Source organism: Rousettus aegyptiacus, unplaced genomic scaffold, assembly GCF_014176215.1.
Source record: "Rousettus aegyptiacus isolate mRouAeg1 unplaced genomic scaffold, mRouAeg1.p scaffold_m13_p_8, whole genome shotgun sequence".
NCBI lineage: Eukaryota > Metazoa > Chordata > Mammalia > Chiroptera > Pteropodidae > Rousettus > Rousettus aegyptiacus.
The window spans coordinates 99,464,777-99,482,979 of NW_023416311.1; positions in this window are offsets into that span (position 1 = coordinate 99,464,777).

Genomic DNA, 18,203 nt, shown 5'->3' on the forward strand with positions numbered 1-18,203 from the left:
CATATTGAGCTATTTCTGTGATACACATGAACGGTTAGAGCTGAAGAGGGTTGTTCAGAGGGACTACATCAGTGAAACCACTACTCATGAAAAATAACTGCAGCGCCATCCTTTTTCGGCATTAATGGTGCTTAAAATGCGTTCTTGAGCATACGCATATGCTTACACTTGTACAGAGATATGAAAGCATTCGCTCTCTCTAGATATTTTTATTTTAACCAAAAGATTAGTGCAAGTGACTTCCGTAGTTCAGCTTCATAACTTTTCTAATAGAAATTGAGAAAGTTTTGTTACAGTTTGACAAATGATTCTATCTGTGGCAAACTCTTGGAACCACAACTATTTTTTACATAGAGATGTGCCAAAACACTTGAAAATAATTTAGGCAGCTGACAGACTCTTTTATTTGCTAGTTTAAGACATGGCCTTTAGTCATTAGCTTCCACTTCCTCCACCAGAATACATTAGTCAGGAATTAATATCACAGTGATACAAAATTCCATCTGAAAGGTTATTTAAATAAGACAAAAGAACAAAACAAAAATCATTGCAACTTATTTATTACATATTTCGAAGGACGCTAGAAATATGTAGACTATTTAATATTTCCAAAATATTTCTTTGATTAGAGTTTTTTAGGTTTTAATTCATTTTTCAGTATATGTTTAAAGATTAGTTTTAGAAAGCTGAGATATTTTTACAAGATAAAAGCTAACAGACAAATATCTCTCTGTTTTATATGTGTAAACGACAATTTGTGAAGAAAATAAATTAGGGAAAATGTTTATACCATAGTTTGGTTCTACCAGTGTCTTCGATAGTGACGTAAAAGGACGATTGTTAATTCACGTGCAAGTATGCTTTTAACCAGTTTTACAATTCTCAATATCTACTTCTATTTATTCTCACATTGCATTCTGAAGAAAATTGATATTATTTGCTTAGTAATAAATTCCCTGAACTATATAAAATGTCTTAACTTGTTGCACCGGGGGATGAAAAAGGGGTTTTATAAAATTATAAGCATAATTTCAAGGTTTTCAGCACATGAGTTGGGAACATAAGTCTTCGGCTTCGTTAAGTTGATGACATTTGGGAAGGGCGAAGAGAGCCTGTGATAATCAACAGCTACAAACATAGAGCTAATTAGCTCCTACACTCAGCCATAAACTTTGAATAATTCTAGTCAGAGGTACAGGGATGTGTTAAAAATAATCAAACCTTCCAGATGTTTCTGGACATGAGTGTAAGTGTAAATGGTTCAAAATAATTTTAAAATCAAAGTCGTTTTCTTATATATTAGTTACAATCATTAAATATGTTGGACATCTAACTTGTGTTATCTTGGTTCTGCCTATCGGTTTTCTTTTACAAAATATTTAATGCCCAAATTGCCAGTACCATGAAGATTTTTACTTCTCATTTTAAATGCTTCTTTATTTCACTTGTCCACACCCTTCCCAGACGTTATCTCTGGCCATTAACTCTTTCTGAGTCTCTTTCTGTCTTTATAATTACTCCTGGTTGGCTTATCTTATTTTATTGATCCAAGTTTACTCGCATTTTCTCCTACCATCTGAATGTACAAATCCACTCCCACAGTGTTAGCTAACAAATGCCAGTGAGACTCCTGAAATCCAGGTACATCATTTCCAAGGGTGGACAATTCATTCCAAAGGGTACAACCCAAAAAGAGTTTCTACCAAATCATGAGTACAATGCACATAAAAAAAGTTTTTTTAGAGACACATTCCCATCATAATATTTCCCTTTGTGAGCAGATGATAAATTATTTGAGAGGATGGAGCCTGTATCTCTTTTTCCACCATTTTTATCTTCCTCTTAGAACTATCTGGCAGGGTCCTCCCTCCTTCTACTGGGTCACGACTTTGCAGGACCTCTTCTTTCCTCCCTACAAGTGACAGAATCGGCTGGAAAACAGACCCTTCACAGAGTCCTGGGTCCTGAAGCCTCTGATACATATGTCTAGACTCTCAAAGTCATACCTCCAACAATTATTGCCCAAGTCCTAGGGGTGGTCGATGCTTCCTGGAGTCAATATAACTGTGGTACTTCAGTATACTCTCTTCTTTTTGCTTAGGCCTCCAACACCTGTATTTCTTACTTTTTTATTTTTTTAAAGCAATATTCTCTACACTAACTTGCCTCTTCAAAAATAACTGTAGTTTCGATTTTCCTGACTTGACCCTGAGCTGATACAAATGTGTTATAGATATAGTTTCTCATTCTGTGCCTCCCAATTACATTTAACATAGCAAAGTTCTTACTTATAATTTAGTCAATCTACCTATCCTTTCAAGAATTTGTAAGACTTTTATGCATATGTAAGAAATCTTTTTTTACCCCAAAGTCAGATATATATTATCCCATGTTTACTTTAGAGAATTTGTTGCCTTAACATATCATTTTTTATTTGCAATCTAATTTTTTTAATATAGGGTTTGAAGAACAATTGCTTTTTAACTTATTTTTTAAAATATAAATACAATGATGACCTAGGACAATTAAAAAAAAATACTATCCTTTCCTTGCTGCTCTATAAGGCAACTCTGTCATAAATCGACGGTTTCTAGATGCATGGTTTGTTTCTGAAGTCTTTGTGATGTTCCATTGGTCACCGTTTCCGTTCTTTAACCATAGCCTTACTGTCTCAATTAGTGTAATTGTATCTAGTAACATGTTCTCACCTTGTTTTTAAGAAGGGTGGTGATGAACCATGGCCTTACTCTATAAGTATGAAAGCATTTTAACTAAAAAAAAAAAAAAAAACAATGCTAGGAATACACTGACTCTATAGAGTTTATTTGGAAAAACTTGACATCCTTATGATGTATAGAAACACAATTAAATTTTGATCTTTTGAGAATCAGCCTTTGGTTTCACTGATTTTTCTCTTTGTTTTTCTGTTTTTCAATTTCATTGATTTGTTTAAACTTTTTTTCTCTTCTTGTTTTTGGTTTAAATTATGTTTCCTGCTTTAGCTGTTTAGTTTATTGATTATAGACTTTTATTATTTTCTAATTCATACATTTTTTTCTCTAAGCACTGTTTTATTGCATCCCTAAAATTTTAATAAGCTGTATTTTTTATTTTAATTTAGCTTAAGATAGGTTTTTAATAATTTTGAAATATATAGTTAAATTATGGGTTACTTAGAAGTATGTTTTGTGATATCCAACTCTTTCCAAACTTTCTAGCTATCTTTATGCTATTATTATATACTTTGATTACATATAGTTTGAGAATGTTAGGGGCTAAATTGAGTCTCTCAAAAAATATATGTTAAAAATCTAACTCCAGGTATCTAAGGAAATGGGTTGTATTTAATTTTTGTTGTTGTAATTATAGGTACCAACAGCTTCAAATTTCTGTAGCAAACTTTTTATTTATTTATTTATTTATTTATTTATTTATTTATTTATTAGTTTGTTTGTTTATTTTATCTCCTCTCTTGATTTTGAGATTCCTTTACGTATTTCTCCTCAGTGAGAGTTTGTTACTAAAATAAACAGAGAACTAATCATATGAATTTTAAACCTGTGTGAAAAACCTGAAAGGCAATGAGAAACAAAAGTTCATGTAATCAGATTTGCATTTTTAAAATATCACTGATATTAAAATAATTTCTTCAGGGTAGATTTATCTTGTACAGGGGGTTGCAAACGGGCAGGATTTGCTAGAACAATACTTTTTTTTTTTTTTTTAAAAGCAAATCTAGTATTTATTGATCTTTTCTGTCTTTAAATATAAACCCACAAGGCAAGTTTTTGGAAAAATATGAAAAAATAAATGTGATGAAGAAAAAAAAAGAAAGTGAAAAACTGTAAGGGGGGACCTCAATATTACACAAAAACAACAGACCTGCATTTGTATCTGATAAAAAAGGAGCAATGCAAACATTTATGACATTTAATAACTCTCATAGACCCACAGTGAGTGGGCAAAAATCAGAGAGAAATTCAAAATCTAAACCCAGTCTTGCGTTCAAAGCAGTGAAAAACATTTCCGAATCCACCGAAAGACAGAGAACTGCTTCAGGACCATTCAAAGCTAATGGTTATGTGTTTGTATTAGACTCCTGAAATCTTGGAACTTGGAAGCAACAACAAGCGTTGCTCATGTCAGAAACTGATTCAGAAAGATCCTCCTACAGGGAAGGATTAGTCACATATAATTATAAGAGCAAAATCTATAAGGGCCCTGTGCTCCTGCAAGAAATGCAAGAAATCGTGATGATCAGGTAGAAGAATGGTATGTGGGTGACACATGCCATGAACTTTGTTTCATGAGTTTATCATTACAAATATGTAACACGTGGTTTGCAATTGTGAGAGGTGACATTCTCCTAAGTAGTCCAGTCTTAATTCAAACTTGGACATCTAGAAAGGCAATGGCATAAAGAGAACTAGACACCAAGTTTTAATTACATATAATGCACATCCAGAGAGACTTTTCTTTTAGAACAAGGCTGCAGGATTTCAATTCCCATGTTTTCTATCCATTGGAAGGGGGCCTTGCACAAGTTAATTTCTCAATTTAAGTTATTCAAACATATAATATAAGGAAAGGTAATAATGAACTCAATATGGTTGTCTTAAAGATTAATTTAGTTAATATCTATGACAAATAACATCTGCTACAACTTAAGTGTTCAATAAATGCCACCACGTACTATTATATGAGAAGGACGGAGAAGCTGAGATGGCCAATATTCACTAACGTTATTGTTTTCTTTTCTGCAGTCAGGCTCTGTCATTGAGAAAAAGTTGCCCTGCGAGGGAGTAGAGACTATTTCACCAGCCTTTGATGGCACCTAGAAGGCGTCATGTGAAAACAAAGGAGTGTAATCCTTGGTACCAAGACAAAAAAAAAGCGAGTTGTCCTTCTACACCACCATCTTTACTTTTTACCTGTAATTCTGAAGTTTCATGCAGTGGTGGAGCTACAAGATATAATGAAGAAGTCTTGATTCCTTCATTACTATGTGTGAAAAAGTCATCTGTGAATTAAAGACCACCACACTGTACTATAATCTGATGAAAAATAACTTCCTATTGCATCAATTCACTGAAACTTGGGGTTGATTACAACACCCAAAGTTACCCTAATCAGTTGAGGTTATCTTATTTACTTTGTAAAAGACTTTGCCTGAGGAATTTCAAGAGCACAAATCAAGAAAACAATAGAACAGATTGGTCAGTCTCCTCAAAAAGTTGAAATTAAGAGGTTTGGTTTTGTGCTTCTTTTTGAAGAGTTGGTTTTTTTGCTTTGTTTTGTTTTTATTAGCCTATTTCTTTTTCTTGAATAATATTGTATATGATCTAGTGAAAGGTGAGCAAAAGAAATGTGAATCTAGGCTATAACATGTATAACATTCCAGGAGTACTGCTTCATTTTGTGAAATTAAATTGATTAAGGGCACTGTTGCTTTGTTTTCAAGCTACTGTGGTGGTTCTGGGATTTGTTTGTTCTTTCTAAATGTTATGACTTTAAGGCTTGTCTGTGATATTCTTGTTTATCCTATCAACCTAGAGGACATAAGAAAGATTTGAGTTGGACTACATGAGACTGTAGAAGTTTGAATGAAATTCATCAGTTCCAGAGCAGAATTAGAAATGGGGAAGATTTTTTTTTTTTTTTGTAACTTTAATATATCTGAAACCAGGGGAGTTTTCATTCTTTGCTATATTTTGTTTTTCTTTAGAAAACAGAAAAAGTTTTTATTAGATGGATTTTTAATTTATTCCCAAGACTTAATTTTATCTCAAGAAATGCAATTTTGACAAAAAGAGGAGTTCCATATTGTTATAATTTATATTTGGGAGCATTTTATGTTTCTAGAATTGTATTGTTCTCATTAAATTCCTTTTTTATAACTGTAACTAAAGATATAAGAGGACGTCAGAGTTAAGCCAAACTTCAACTGGAAAACAGGGAAATTAGAAAGGGGAGTTGTCTATTTTTCTATTGCTTCATAATAAATTACTCTGAAGCATAGCTTAAATAGCAAACATTTATTATGTAACATAATCTTTAAAGGTCAGGAATCCAAGAGTGACTTATTTGGTGGCTCTGCTTTAAGTCTCTCTTGAGACTTAGCTCCGAAGTGGCACAAGAACCATCAGATGAATGTCTGAATACCAGAAGCCAGGGATGATTTGAGGTAAACTTAAAGGCCAGCTACTATTATTCTCCATCTGGGCCAAATGCTTAATATTCTTCCCACATACAAAATACACTCACTCATTCTCAAAGTGCCCAGAAATTTTACATCTCATCCCATTACCACATGAGCTCAAAATCTATACTTTATCACTTAGATCAGGTCCAGGTATGATTAAAGCTTCCTGGTTATCATAGCTTAAGTATAACTTCTCAAATACAGGTTCACCTGATCTCCAGATCCATAAAGAGGAAAGTTGGTGCCTCTTCTCTTCATATAAAGCTGGGAAAAGCATAAGGTGTCTGCTATAAGCACTCTTCTGAAAAAAAAGGAGAAAGATAGAAGGCACACTAAAGTCCCTGGTTCATAATAATACTGAAACTGAGTTGGGCAAATGATTGAAATTCTTTGATTAGGTGTCTAAGCCAGCTAATTATATTTCATAATTTCTGGTTTCACACTCTGACCTCTTGATTGTTTCCCTGAGTCATCTGTCTTTTTTCATAAAAGTTGGAACACATTTGCATCTTCTCAGCCTGCTTCCCACTTGTAAAATGTGGGGTTCCAAAGGTCATTATACACACTATCTACTTTTTTTTCCTCTTTCAGTCCAATCTGTCAGTGTTTCTGCTAATATAATTTTCTTAAAATTTTGACCTATAAATCTGTTTTGTGTTCACCCCATCATTCTAAAGAATCTCTTTAATTTAACCTTTCTACACCATGGGATTTTGTGGAGACTGCTCAATAACAGTGATCCTAAACTTAGAAATCCTGATGTTCTATAATATCATTATTTATGTTATAAATAATTCTGATGTTATAAAAGTATACCTTCAGAATCATTAAACACCTTTCATCTGACTGAACAGTATCTCATTCACCAGTTTTGATTTGTGTAAGACCATTATAAAAGATTTTACTACCATTTCACCTTTAAAAAATACTTTCCTGAGAATGCTTTGAATTAGTTCAAAAGAAAGTTTTTAATTTTAGCATCATTTACTATCTAGAGGCATTTGTAATCTTCTAAATGAGTAAGTTCTTTCTCCATTTTAATAGATTTTTTTTTTCTTTTCTATCTTATCTCTCTTCTTGCAAGTCGAGAAAGCAGGCAAGACAAACGCTCTCACTAGAATTTCCTTTGCTACATCACTTGATTCATTAGGTATCTTTTCTACTTTCCGCAAAACTCTAAATGACCTTGTTGCTAAACTTTCTGGAACTATATAACAAGGAATCCCTTTCCTCCAGTTTCCAGTAATGTTTTCATCATTTTCCTGCAAACCTTCACCTGCAGCCTTATAACCATAAAGCGTTTATTGACTGTTTCTTCAAAATGTTTTAGTCTTTCACTAACATTATCCTCAAAGCCCACTGCCTGGTTCCATAGCCTCTTCCACGTTTTAGGGTTGTTGTTATAGCAGCAACCCTAGTTCTAGAAACAATTAAAATCAGAATTAGTTATCCATTGCTGCATAACAAATTACCCCAAAATGTAGCAATTTGAAAACACAAATATACCCAGGGCGGCAGTCATCTGAAGGTTTGACTGGGATGGAGAATCTGCTTTCAAAGTCACACATGTGGTTGTTGGCAAATATCTTTCTTTTATAACCTAATTTCGGAAGGGACATATCATCACTCCTGCTGTATTCTATTGACCCCAGAGACAAAACCCACTACAATTTGAATTTGGGAAGAGACTACACAAGGGCATGGCTAGAGGAATGCTGGAACCATTGAGAGACCTCTTAAGAGATTGACTACCACAGGCAGAGACCCTGCTTAGTGTATGAAACAGTTTTCATGATGGTTTAATTAATACCCATTCACATTTCAGATACTGCTAGATATAACCTGGTACAATTATTTTAAAAAAGCAGTGTCGGGAGTATTTTTCCCATAGTATGTTCCAAAGTTATTTAGAAATATAAAGTTAATTGAAATAAAATTAAATGTTCTAGGGTAACGTAAGCAGGAATGGAAGATAGAGAGAGACCCCTTCTTTCCATGCATGTAGCCCTGGACCTAATTGCATTATTTCCCAGTGAAAGAGAATCACATACCTTTTTAAATTAGTTTATTTATTTTTATTGTGTTAGAAAAACATCACAACAATGCTCATTTTAACCATTTTTAAGTGTAGAGTTCATTAGTATTAAATATAGTTATGTTTTTGTGAAACAGATCTCCAGAATCTTTTCATCTTGCAAAACTGAAATTCTATACACTTTAAACAATAGTTGCTAGCCCCCCCCCACCTCCTCCTACCCTTTGGTAACCACTATTTCATTTCTTTATCTACAAATTTGACTGCTTTTTTATATATATATATAAGTGAAATGATACAGTATTTGACCTCTAATGACTGGCTTATTTCATTTAGAATAATGTCCTAAAGGTTCATCATGGTGTAGTATGTGATAGGATTTCCTTTCTTTTTAACACAGCATAATATTTCATTGTGTATATATACCACATTTGTTTATCCACTTATCTGTCAATGGACAATTAGGTTGCTTCTGCCTCTTGGCTGTTATGAATAATGGTCCTAAGAACATGAGTGTGCAACTATCTCTTCAAGATCCTGCTTTAAATTCTTTTGGATATATACTCAGAAGTGAGATTGCTGGACATTATGGTAGTTCTATTTTTAATTTTATGAGGAACTGTTTTATGTTTTCTATTGTGGTCGAACCATTTTACAAATCTACCAGCAGTATACACAGGTTCTAACTTCTCCATGCTCCTCCAAAAAATGGGTATTCTTTTTTGTTTTTGGATAAAAGCCATCCTAACAGATATGAGGTAATATATCATTGTGGCTAGATATTTTCCAAATGATTAGTGATGTTGAACATCTTTCATGTGTTTCTTGACCTTTCATATATCATTTTTGGAGAAATAACTGTTCAAGTCCTTTTTCTGTTTTTTTTTTAATCGCATTATTATTATTATTATTCAGTATTTAGTTATAGAAGTTCATCATATATTATAGATATTAATACCTTATGAGATATACAATGTGCAAATATTTTTTTTTCATTTCATAGATGGCTTTTTACTCTTTTGTTGTTGTCCCTTGATACATAAAAGTATTCAACTTTGATGTAATCCCTTAATATGAATGCCTTTAATCCATTTTGAGTTAACTTTTGTATTTTTTGTAAAATAAGAGTCCAGCTTTACTATTTCTTGTATAGATATGAACCATTAGTTTAAGACACTATCCTTTCTGCATTGAGCAGCCTTGATATTGTCATTGAAGATCGTTTGAACATAAATGTGAGGATTTATTTTTGGACTGCTTATCTTTTTCCATTCGTTTATGCATCTTTCTTCATATCAGTACCAAACTGTTTTAATAACTTCAGTTTTGTAATATGTTGTGAAACAAGGACATGTGAGTTCCTCAACTTTGTTCTTCTCTTTCGAAATTGTTTCTAATATTTTGGGGTTCACTAAGATTCTGTATGTATTTTAAGATTTTTTTTTTTTAATTTCGGCAAAAGCGTACCATTGGGATTTTGATGGTGATTGCATTGGGTAGTGTTAACATCTTAATAATATTAAATCTTCTAGTCAATGAACATAGGATGTCTTTTCATTCATTTCCTTAGTTTCTTCTTTAATATCTTTCAGCCATGTTTTCCAGTTTTCAGCATGGATGTCTTTCATCTCCTCAATTAGATTTATTACTAAGTATGATTTCGTTGGATGTTATTGTATATGGAATTTCTCTTTTAATTTCTTTTCTGAGAGTTTATTGTTAGTGTACAAAAATGAAACCGTTTTGTGTTGATTTGGTATTCTGCAACTTTGTCGTATTCATTTGCAAGTTCTACAAATTTATGTGTGTATGTATGTGTATGATCTCTAGTGTTCTCTACATAGAAGATCATGTCGTCTGTGAACAGAGAAATTTTATTTCTTTCTATTTTGGATGCCTTTTATTTATTCTTCTTACCTAATTTCTCTGACTAGGACTTTCAATACTAAGTTGAATAAAATTGGAACTAGCAGTCATCTTTGTATTGTTTCTGACCCTTGAGGAGAAACATTTTAGTGTTTTACCATTGAGTTTGATGAAAGCTGTGGGTTTTGTCATTCATGGCCTTAATTGTATTGAAGTATATTATCTCTATACTCAGTTTGTGGAGTGTTTTTAATCATGAAAGGGTATTGAATAATTTTTTACTTCAGTTGAGTCTTTTTTTTTTCTTAATCTGGCTAAGGGTTTGTTAAAGATCAATTTGTTGATCTTTTAAAAAAATTACTCTTAATTTTACTTTTTTTTTTTTTTTTTTGGCTATTCAGTACATGCTTCCTGAAATGCCATTTTCAATTGGCTATTTTGACAAAACATTCTTTCAATCTTTCCACTTAGAGGCTGTCTCTTCGAATGTTCCTTTTATTGGCCATAACATATTGAGATTCAAAAAATTTCTTCTTAGGTATTTTTTATATTATTACTCTGTATGTGTGTAAATGAGTGTATATGTGTGTTTATATTATTCCTTAAGTTATCTCATTTTCACCTATCGTCTCAATTAATATCTACAAAAAGAAACTTCACAAACTTGTAAATCTCACTTTGACCACCCCACCTTCTTCCCCAGAGCTCCAGTTATATGAATTCAACTCTCTTTATTTATCAATGGTATTTCAAAGAAGAATAAGCCAAAACATTAGAACTCATTGGTGTGGCTAGCCGAGTAGCAGAACAATTGTCTTGCCTAGCAGATAGTAATTTAATGGGTTGCAACATACCTATGTGTAAAATATGTACAAAATACACAATTCTTTGTCCTTGAGATTTGTCAGACATCTCACTTCATGGAGGATGCCAAGACCAGCAAATTTTAAGAAGAAGCTACAGTCTCCCACCTGCATCCTTCTATTGTACTCTATGCTTTGTATTATCTATTAAGTTCTTTGGGGGTAAACATAAGTAAAAGCATCTTAGAAAAGTATTTGAGTCATCTCAACTATCTTAGCTTTACATTAATGACAAGCATGGGAAACCAAGGGCAAGACGAACAGAAAAAAAATCACTTAAATAATAATCAGGGCTAAAGATTATTTATAAGATTTACTATAGTTTAAGCCATGGGAAGATATAGGGCATCTAAGAGTGTATATCAAATATTTAACCCTTATCTAAGATGTAATATAATACAATTAAGTAGCCAAACCAAGGATATTAATTAGAGGTAAGTGTTGAATTAAAAAAAATAAAAGAGGGAGAGAGAGAAGCATTAGGACTCTGTTCAAGTAATTGTTCAATTAATTATATAAGACAGGACTGCAGACAGGTAGATAGGTAACTTAATCTCTGATGCTCACTTTTCGTTGGTTTCATATACATAAAGATAGCTTTTTTTAAAATCAAAAACCCTTAGAGGGGAGAATTTTGGTATTAAATGTCAATTTTATTTTCTTAAATCATTTCTTCTAATTTCAAAACAAATTATTTTAGAGGAATAATCTTTCTCTTAATGTATTTCATTACTATATGAATCATGCTTTCTAGCTCTAAACAATAAAAACATGGAGGATTTTGTAAAATATTTATATTAAAATATTAAATCACCAGTAACAATGTCTTTTTTATTTAATCATTAATCATTTAATCTCCATTTATTTTTCCCTAAAATTAGGTAACGGGAGTATTGAATAGAAAAATAAAATGGCATTTTTTGCCATTTCTATTTTTTAAGCTTACATGCAGCTAAATAAATGATCTTAACTGTTATTTTATATTGATATTATTTTGCCAAAATTTATATTAAAAATAACTTTATGTAGTTAAATTATCCCTCCAAAAACATCTAACTGTGTTCAATATTTAGATTGATTTGACTTTTTTGACTGATTTCAACTTATTTGACCAATTGCATTGAATGATTAATTAATGCATTTATTGCCTATGTAAAAAATAATCCTAGATTGTGTATAACCATGGATCTTTTTCTGAATGTTTCTTCTTTGAATCTCATACCTTTGAAAAGCCTGAAAAGATAAAACAATTCTCTTTATTTATTATGTCAAAAATATTTATTTTACTCGCAACCTATTTTTTAAAAATTAATTATAATATATTTTCTTCTTGGGTTATGTTTTGTTTTACATGTAATTTTTTTTGCAAAGCTATCCATATCCAACATTGGAAAATCACATTATTTTATCCCTTTGAATGTATACAATGAATTATGAACACAAGAGTATTTGTGCTGGTGAGAGGAAATAAATTAAGTACTCAATTGCATACCAGAGAGGTACATATTTTCTTTGAATTTAGCTAGATTTGGGCAGGTAGGTAAAGAGACTAATGTTTTTCTCTTAGTGCACTATTTATCAACCACTGCAGTGGCTCAAAGCAATTTTGTTCTCTCTTCATGTCCCAGGGGTCCCCATATAGATTTTCATTTTGCCAGGTGGAATGAGTCTGAAAACTCTCCCTGACGCTTGGTCTTGATCAGCTGCTGTTCTTCATTGACTGGGCAAGTAATCATCTTACTGCCACTAAGATGGAGAAATGACCTATCCTAAGAGTGACCTTGTAATTTATTTACTCTTTGTGTTACACTAAACTGTTCTGTTGAAGGACAACAGAACTGGCTGAGTTAAATATGAGACATCTGGGTCACTGGCCACAATTTCAAATGAAATTCACGGTTTTGGGGTGAGGATAAAATATATATGGGGCTTCTTTTGAGTAGAATTCTGCAGAAGAGCACATGCATGCACATACACGTACACAGTCTTCATCAGAATTCTTAAAATTGCTATATATACGTTATCCTCACCCACAAACTGTGGACGTGTTTTGTGCACAAGAACATGCTAGATTCTGGAAATGCGAAAATGAATAAAATATCATACTTATTTGAAAAAAAATCTAAGTCAACCTATAAACAACACTGAAAGTACAGATGTACTGAGCAATAGGAAGAAATCAAGGGAATCATTATTATTCTTTTGGTCATCATGCTACATTTTTTAATTAAAATAATTTATTTCTAAATTTAAAAAGCCATTTAAAGCTTCACTCCTGTAAAGATGTTTCCATTTAATATTTTCTTAAAATAGATATGTTTTAGTTACATATCAATTTAAAGCAACTACCCCACAACTTACTGGAATAAAATAGGAATAATTTTAATATGTTCACAGATTCTGACAGGAATTCAAAAAGAACATAACAGGAATGGCTTGTCTGAGCTTCATGATGTTCAAGACTTCAACTGGGAAGATGCAAATATAGGGGCGGGAACAGTTGGAGCTGGCGAATCCATTTCTATCTTGCTTCTACCATTCATCTGTTTGTATTTGTATCCATGTCTCGCTGTAACTCCTAAAGGTGCCCACACCTGTGCTTTGGGGATAACTGTATTCTGACAGGGAGCAAACTGAGGACATTTCTAAGGGGGAGCATTCCACGAGATTGTGTCAGAAGCTGCCTGGGCTTTCATGACACATAGCATCGTTTATGCTGTATTTTATCAATGAGGCACTAACAAGCCTTTCACTCTCAGTGGGAAGAATATTAAAGGATTCAGCACTAGGTTTAAAAACACACAATACTGAAATTTGTTAATCCCTTTGCATACGAAAGTGTGTTTCACTTTAAAGTGTGTAGAGAAAATTGTAACGATTTAAAACATGTTTAACTTTGAGTGACATCAGTGAGTTCCGTAACAATTCTATGGTGATAGATTAGCTCGTTGAATTTATAACGTACAATTTAGAAAAATGAAGGTTACAATTTTCAATATGTCATAAATGGTATAACAAGATAAATTCTCAACCTTCTTGTCTGAAACTGATATGGCATTTTCCAACATTTGTGTCTTTTCTGTAGGGATGAGTCACAATAAATGTATTCTATTATCACCTACATTTGGAATTAAATATCCTTAACTTCGTAATCTGCCATCCTTTCCCAGTGTGGATAACCATTGTGCTTACTAGAAAAGTAAAACTTAAGTAGTAAAAAATATGTAGGTTGAGGGGTTGGGGAAGGACACAGTGACAACAACAACAAAAATATTTAGGCTGAAAATGAAGAATCTATTTTACATAATACTAGATTCAGAGATATGTGGTTGCTAACATCGGTCACACTCAACAGGGTCAAGGATATGTCTCTGAGTTTCTTAACTTTCCCAGAGTTCAAAGCATGCTTACATCACTGCGAGTGTCCTGCTCTCATGGGAGATTGAAAGGCAGGATGCAGGGGCCAATGAAGGCAGACCTTTGTTTTACTTCCATTTGTTTTATCAGGAGAATCTCACCTTTCTTAATGCCAATTCTTATGTGCTCTGTATTGCCCAGAGGTGGGTCACACTAACACCTCTATGTGGAAAGATGAGGCAAGAGGATATTTGGCTTTTCTGCCTCCTGTACTGGGAGATATATAAGGAATAATGGGTTTGAGGTAGAGGAAATTCAACAGTATATATTATAATCGCGATCAACAGAGCAATGAGCTCCTCCGCATGCCCTGTGAATATGTTATTTTATATGGCAAAAAGACATTGCAAATATGATAAAGGATTTCCAGATGAAAGATTGTCCTGGATTAGACCCAGTGTAAGGACAGGGCTCCTTATAACTGAGTCAGACACTAAATTTTTGGTAATTTGTTATAGCAGCAATAGAGAACTAATACAATGGTCCTATACTAAAGAGAATAGATTGATCCTGTTTTGCAACAAACTTATTTTACTCTATAACACAATTTTTCTTCTAAGAATTCTAAAATTACTAAAATGGTGAATGAAACATTTATGCAGAGTTAAATCCAAAGTTTGATTAGATTGTCTAAGATAATTAAATTGTTCCCTGAAAACAAATTACAAATTATTATAATTTGAACCTGATTAAACATCTCAGATATTCAAATAGATATATATTAACTATTATAGGGATTCAGGCTAGATGGTGAAAAGAAAAATTGGGCAAGTGTGTTTTCTCACTTTATTGTCTCAAAATACGAAATGGAAAATTATACATAAAGTATACACACCACTTGTATTTATATTGGAATTGTATTTTATTTTCATAGAAATGGTATTTTTTATTTTATTTGAAAAAAGAAGGCTGCAGAGTCACACACACACACATAATGCATATATATTTATATAATGTGAACAATTAGAGAATATTATGGCATGATGACATCTGGTTTCATCAGTCATTTTGTAAACATGATTCAAAATGTGTTGAGATAGAATGAAGCTATATTATTTATCTGTTTTTTTCCCTTGCAGTTAAAAATACACAATAACAACAGCACAGCTTGATTGTTGATGTCTATCTTCAATTAGCATAGAAGCAAATTGATTTTTTTTTTTTTTTTGCTTTAAAGGGAAAAACAACAGAGTTGTTTTCTTCTTCCTGCTGTATTTCTATCAAACACATTTTTACTGCAAACTATGTTTGTATCTTAGGCAAGTTATTTTCATTATTTTTAAGTCAGAAATAATTTTCAGTTGCAGTTCTTTATGCTCCCTTAAGGAAATATATTAGCCACCGCATGATGGTTTAAATACACAATTAGCCTTTTTCTCATTCTTTCCATGTTATCCATCCAGGTGGGTGATCTTTAAACACTCAAGTAATCATTTCAAATGCTCTGAACATACACAAGTTAGGCTCCTCTACTGGGGTCAAAGATGTATTATTTTCAGTCATATTTGGCTTTAGACGAAATGGTTTGAAAACAATCTGAAAGTTTTAGTTCTTCAATGAGTCATTCTCCGCTGAATGGCAGTCTGATAAATGATAACCTGTTTGGAAAAAAGGATGTTGAAATAAATATTCCAATCAACTAGAAGAAGCAGCAAGACAATAACAAAGATGGTCTTTTTCTAAATTCTTTTAGGTACAGAATAATGGAAAAGGATAAAAAGCCAAATTTTCTTTTATGTAGAAATAAAGCCTGGCTACCTTATGATACAGCAAGTGGTATATTTTATCTAATTACTCTTGCAATATAACAAAGTTACAGAAAAAAATTATTACCTTATTATAATAAGCTATCTTATTTATTAATATAGAAAAAATAGGTTGTATCTATTATGTCCATGGCTTACAGTAATACTTAAATAACTTGCCCACAATTATATATACAATAATTTACAAGCTGGAATCGAAACTCTCTGTGTTAACACCTCTGTCTTAATTCTTAGGTTATTCTGTTCTCAGATCCAGGTGCTCCCAAACCATATAGCCTATGGAGACCCTGAGCCAAAGTGGGTCATTAGCATCTGCTCAACACATGCCAGCTGCCCTTGGAGAATTTCTACTACTAAAAAAAATAAAAACCAGCTTATGTGATCATGTGAACAATTCTTCTCAGGGGTGATTGAGTCCTCTCTTTACATAGCTACTAGTATTCAATATTGACCTTACATATGAACATGATGGAAAGCAGTAAGTCCAGTCTCACTCTCCTTACTCTTCACAAAAGTATTTATTAAACCATATCCAAACCAAAAAGAAAATGATTTATTATCATTAAGGATATGCAACAGAAGTAATTATAAATAATCGTACCAGCACAAGAGAAGGAAGGAACCCATCTCCCCAAAAGTAACTATGGTAATTAAAAAATGATTCAGAAAATACCTTAAAAAAACAAAAGTATCAGCTTTTTGTTGTTGTTGTTAAGATGTTATATGTTGAATATAATTGTGGCATTACTTTAGCCTTCGAGAATATTTCAGAAATAACTATTTTTTGGTTATGTAGGAGTAGTTTTATATGTGAATATTAAGAGTTTACATATATTATTTGATAATTTAATATTAATATTTTACAAAACAAAGAAAATTATAATTTTCAATCGGAATTATATAACTTTAAACTATATAGTATGAAATTAGTCAAAAAGCTGTTTTGTTTAAATTAGATAATTTTATGTCATTTGACATGCTGTGTTACTTTGGACCATAATGCAATACAATTTAAAAAAATATGGTACATGTTGCCAAATGATTTTGATGTAATAAATATGTTCTGTGTCTCTTTTTCTTTCACTGTAATTTCCTAGTAACCTGGCTTTCCACTCTCGTTGTGCTTCGATTTATTCATTTGTAAAGGGGGATAGTAACAATAACTCTTTCATAAGATAGGCATATTGAATTTGTAATTTATTCTACATTAAAATGTTTTTCACATAACATGGATGTGATTAATACTAATATTAGTGTTAGTATCAATATAAATCTGGTCCACTTATCTAGTACTTGACTTGACTTCACATAGCCATTGTTAGAAGGTTCTGGAGCTCAGCAGAGTCTTCTCAATTCCTAACTGGCCCTGCAGGATCAACACTTATCGATATTCTTCTGTCAGAGATAGATTTCTTCTGAACCATAACGTTAAGTGCATTTCATATAAATCCATATGCAGCATAGTTTTTCAAGCATTTTTAACTTCGATATTATTCTTAAAAAGTGTGATTTCTATGAGAACTGAAATCTGGGAATGTGCATTTAGACCTCTGTTGTCAGACCTAAAAAAAAATTCAAGGGCTTCGCTATTTCCGAAATTTCTAACAGTTTTTTAAACATATCTATTATTATAGTCCTATATAACTTACAAAGAGTAAATGTAAAAATCGTGACAGCTCAATAATCAGAGAATAAACACAGCTCTGCAAGTCAAGCCCACATCAAAAATTTGAATGTTATCGAGATCTCAGAAAATAACATTAATTCTCTTTCTAAATCTCTACTCTTCACTCCAGCCCAAAGGTAACCAACTATACCGACCTTCAAATATTACACATTAGTTTTTCTACTTTTTAAATCGTGTATAAATGAAATCATACAGTATGCATTTGCTTAATGCCTGCTTTCTTTCGCTTCACTTTATATGTGGGAAAGTCATTCATGTTGTTGTGAGTAGCAATAGTGGGTTTATTTTCACCACTGCATACAATTTTATTTCAAGCATACATCGCATTCATCCTACATTTAATGGAAATACTGTTCCAGTTTTGACA